Source organism: Camelus ferus, chromosome 6 (assembly GCF_009834535.1).
Source record: "Camelus ferus isolate YT-003-E chromosome 6, BCGSAC_Cfer_1.0, whole genome shotgun sequence".
Taxonomy (NCBI): domain Eukaryota; kingdom Metazoa; phylum Chordata; class Mammalia; order Artiodactyla; family Camelidae; genus Camelus; species Camelus ferus.
Genome location: NC_045701.1, coordinates 1,356,906 through 1,361,663, shown reverse-complemented (window position 1 = coordinate 1,361,663; position 4,758 = coordinate 1,356,906).

The following is a 4,758-nucleotide window of genomic DNA, read 5'->3' as shown; positions in this document are numbered from 1 at the left end:
GCCTCATAAACCTGCCCTAACTAGTTGGTCTACACTTTACAGTATCTTGTAGTTAAGGCTTAGCTGCATTAGTCCTGTATTCAAATCCCAGACACTCCACCTATTTATTGAGTAACCCTGGGCCAAGTTTTTAATTTCCTATGACTTGGTAAAATCTGTGAAATAGAAATAGTAGTTGTACTTACTGTGCAGATTAAACGAGCTGCTACATGTAAAGTGTTTGGAACAGTTTAGAACCTGGTGCATTAAACCCATAATAAAATTCAGCTCTTACAATTTATTATCTATTGCCCACCTACTGTGTGTCCCGAGCTAAGCATCGTGGAAGTTTTCAAATAGTAAGTTATATGTGTACTCTTACCCTCAGGGAACTTTCATTCAGCTCCTGGCGGGGGATAACTCAAAGCAGAGTAACACTAATTCTTAATGTTATTCACGGTGCCAGGCACTGTTCTGGAGGTTGGGAGAAGCTGGGCTGGCCTTTGAACAGAGGTCTGGTTCTAACTACCACACCGCCCTGTCTCTCTGTACTGTATAAGTCCAATACAAAATCTGAAGAAGGTGGGTCCTAAGAAAGTGGAGATGGGGGTTGGTGGAGGGTAGAGCTCAGTGGTAGAGTACATGCCCAGTATGCAGGAGGTCCTGGGTTCAATCACCAGTACCTCTTAATTACTGCCTTCACCACTCCCTCCTAAAAAAGAAAGTGGAGATGAAGTGTGGGAATTCAAGGGACCCACTGATGGCTTTCAGCTAGGCATACCAGGGAAGGCTTTGTGTTAAAATCCATGCCTTTAACACCTGAAGAGTTTCTCAACACCAAGCACTGGATGAATAAAGAGGCAAATAAAACCAATGGGAGGGTATAATCTTGTGGGAGAGACAGGGTACAAAGTCAACAAGCAAATGTCAAATGACAGGTTGTGACAAAAGCCACAAAGGAAATGCAGGCCGCCATGACAGGGCACAGGAGGGCGTAGCAGGGACAGAACCTTAGTCAGGGTGGCTGGGGAAGGCGCCTGGAAGGAGGCGACTTTGAAACACTGAGGACTGTCGGGCGAGGAACCAGCCACACAAGGAGTTGCATGGAATATTATAGCAGCACGAACGAGCAAAGGCGCAGAGCTCGAAGGGGGTTTTTGTTGTGTTCTGAACTTCGTCAGAAGCCAGTGTGGGAGGAGTTCAGGGAGCAAGGGAAAATGGCTAAAGATAGAGTTGCCAAGTAGAAATGGACCCGTTTCTAAGAACTTTCCAACTTAACTTCTGAGAGTGGCTGGGCAGCCTGGGGAGCCAAGAACAAGACCACGGCCACCCACTCTGTGTGCACCTGTAATGGACCAGGCTCCGTACTGGGCTGTTCAAGCAGTAGTGTACTTGACCTTTCCAACAACTTACTTTACAGGTGAGGAGACTGAGGCTTGAGTTTTCCTCCGGGTGCAAAGGGAAGCCAGTGAAAGGTTTTAAGCAAGGCAGTAGCATGGCTGGGTTGATGTGATAACAAGATCCAGCTGGCTGCTCTGTGGGACGTGGCAGCTGCAGGTTTGCAAAGGGAGGAACAGAGGGATCAGGGAAGAGACTCCTGCACTCAGCCAGGTGAGAGAGAGTGGCGATTCGGCTAGTGAGATGCCTGTGGACAGAGAGCAAGCTGGATCGATTTGAGCCATTTGAGGTTGAGAGAAGATGTTCATGAGCTGAATTGATAAAGAGAGGAAGGAAGCTGGTATGTGCTCATTTTAAATGATTCAAATAATTCGGGAGATTATAAAGAAGAAACAATGTAAAATTCTCTGAAATCTACTAGAAATTAACAACATTGTAAACTGACTATACTTCAATTAAAAAAAAATTCTCTGACATCTAATTTCCCAGAGAGAACTGCTATTAACTTTTACTGGAACACCTTTCCGGACATCTTTCTATATCCAAATAGAATAAATAAACAGGCTCTTTCGGTTGTAAACGACAAAGATCCACTGAAGCTAACTTATGTAACAGGGATTTTGCTGTGAGGAACCAGGGGTGTCTCCTAGAATTGCCAGCCACTCAAGCTTCATGAGACCTGGAAGTTATGCAGAAAGCCAGGAACTTTGGTAACTCTCTTTTCTCTGCTTCTCTCTGCCTGCCTGCTCTGGTCGTCTCAGTCTTTGGGTTGACTCATCTGGACTGTGCACACACCTGCCACGGCTTCCTTCCCTGACTTTGTATCTGTTCCCCCAGTTCCAGTGTCTAATAAGGATAAGTTGACATCACTCAGCCATGGATCCCACTTCCTGGGAGAGGGGATGGGATCCAATGCCCTAGTGATGAGATGGTCCCTCTTCTGTAACATGGAGAGAGGCCACGGGTGCAGGTGCAGGTCGGCTGTTTAGTGGCGGGAAGATGAGGTAGTTCCCCAGATTGCTTCTTTTATCTCAAGGAAGTGAGTGAGGTTGTCAGCCGAGAGGCTGAGAGTAGAGTGGAGACAGGTATGGGAGGTTTCTTAAAAGACAGGAAGAGATGAAATAGTCTTTTTGAAAGGGGGGGGGGTGTGAATTTATGAAGATTAGTGCTGATGGCCCACTTGAGGTTTGTGGTCATGAATTTAAAGAGAGATTACTGGGCACAGCTGTGTTTTCCTCCAGCCACATCTAGCGGCTCAGGTGTGGGTGTGAGTTGCAGGGGATTAGCTTTTAGTGTTTTTCAGGGCAATGAGATGAGGAAAAGAGGGGCAAGGCGTGGTTAAAGTGATGGATTGTGAAATCTAAAGGGGTAATAAAGAAAGTGAGGAGACAAGTTAAGAGATGGGCTGTGGAAATGTTGGGGAGTCTCCCTGGGGTTGAAGAAATGAGTCAGGATACAAGAGTAAGAGAGCTGGAAAGATTGGAAGGGATGGCTGAAGAGTGGGATGCTGGAAACTGATTTAAAGGGAGTGAGAGTGCTGTTAATGATGGTCTAGAGCATGACCTTGGCAGTGGGAGGATGAGGGGCATGGAGGGCAAGAGAGTTGGAGGTGAAGAAATCGGGAACCTGAGTAGGCAGCCTCTAACCTCGCCCCCGGGGATTCTCACCTGGCAGCATTCACAGCCCTTGTGTAGCCCCTCCCACATTCAAGTGGAGCTGATCTGTGTAACTAATGACCATATATGACTTTCAAGGCTAGGCTGCGAAAGACTCTGCCTTGCCCTTTCTTGGGAGAAGCCAGCCACCACTCAAGACACCCATGTGGTGAGGACCAACCAACGCTAACTTGCCAGGCATGTCTGTGAGCCACCTTGGAAGCCAGCCCTCCGATGACGGGGGCAGCTCCAGCCCGGTGACCGCAGGCAGCTTCATCAGAGAGTCTGAGTCAGAGCCACTGGTCTAAGGGGCTCCCGAGCCCTTGATCCAGAGGAAGGGTGGGATCATAAATGCTCATTGTTTTAAGTTTTGTGGTAATTTGTTACATAATAGATAAGTAACACAGAACCTGAAAAGATAGGGTGCTGTGGGTCTGTGACGGATGTTGGCTGAAATCACCAAGGATGGTCAGGAATTGATGGTGGAGAAAGAGACTGAGAGCCAGGCCTGAGAATCTTCAAGGAGTGAGGCAGAGTAGCCGGGAGGCTGGTGAAGGCATCAGTAAGAATAGCGATGGGTCTAGTCTAAGGATACAATTTCAGGGGAAAGGGGGTTTGTAGAGAAAAGGAAGGATAATTAGTCTAGCAAACGCAAAGAAGGGCAAGGAGGACCCCCCACCCCGGCACCCCACCTCTGGGCAGGTGTAGGGGAAAAACCAGCTGCTACACGAGTGGGCTGCAAAAACAATGTCCTCAGGCAGAACCAGGTTTTAGTGCAAGCAAGAAGGGAAAATGAATGTTTGCAAAAGAGGTTGAGCATTTAAGGCATTTTGCTGAGGGTGGGCGTGGAGGTCCAGGGTCATAGTGGAAGAATAGGGGAAACAGGAAGGGTGGGAAATTGGATTAGATTAAGGGATGTGCGTAAGGGTCTGCGTAATGATGGGTGCCCCTAGATGGATGCTGAATTTCATTGCTTTTTCTATTGAAAAATCTATCATATGATCATAATGATTTTTCTTTACCCTGTTCATATGGTAAGTTTTAATCAGTTAATTTTCAAATTTATACCAACCATGCATTCTTGGAATGACACAAACTTTTAGGATGCATTAGCTTTTGTATGTATTGTTAAATTCACTTGCTGTTACTTTATTTAGGGTGTTTTGCACCTGTGTTCATTAGTGAGCTTGGCTTGTACCTTTCCTATCTTTTATTATCCTTCTTAGGGTTGTGCTAGTCTCAGAATTCGAGTTCAGGTATGTTCCCTCTTTTCTGTTCTCTGGAAGAATATGTGTAATTGTGGTATTTTTTTCTTTATTAAATATTTATTAGAATTTGCCAGTGTAGCCATCTGGGACTGGAGTTTTCGTTGTTGGAAGATTTAACTTATAACTTAAATTTCCTTAATAGATATAGTACTATTCAGATTTTCTATTCCTTGTTTTGTTGGTTTTTGTGAGTTGTGGTTTTCTCAGAACTGTCTCAACTCACTTAAATTTTTAATTTATCTGAAGACGTCAAGTAGCTCATAACCTTTATAATGTTTGTCTGTAGCAGTGTCCTTTTCTCATTACTAACATTGGTAATTCACGCCTTCTTTCTTTTCTTTATCAGTTTTCCTAGGATTTCACATTTTATTAATGTTTTCATAGAATGGTATTTTGACTTTGATCACAATCTTTGTATTGTAAATTTGTTTCTCGTTGCATTAAGTTTTGCTCTTATC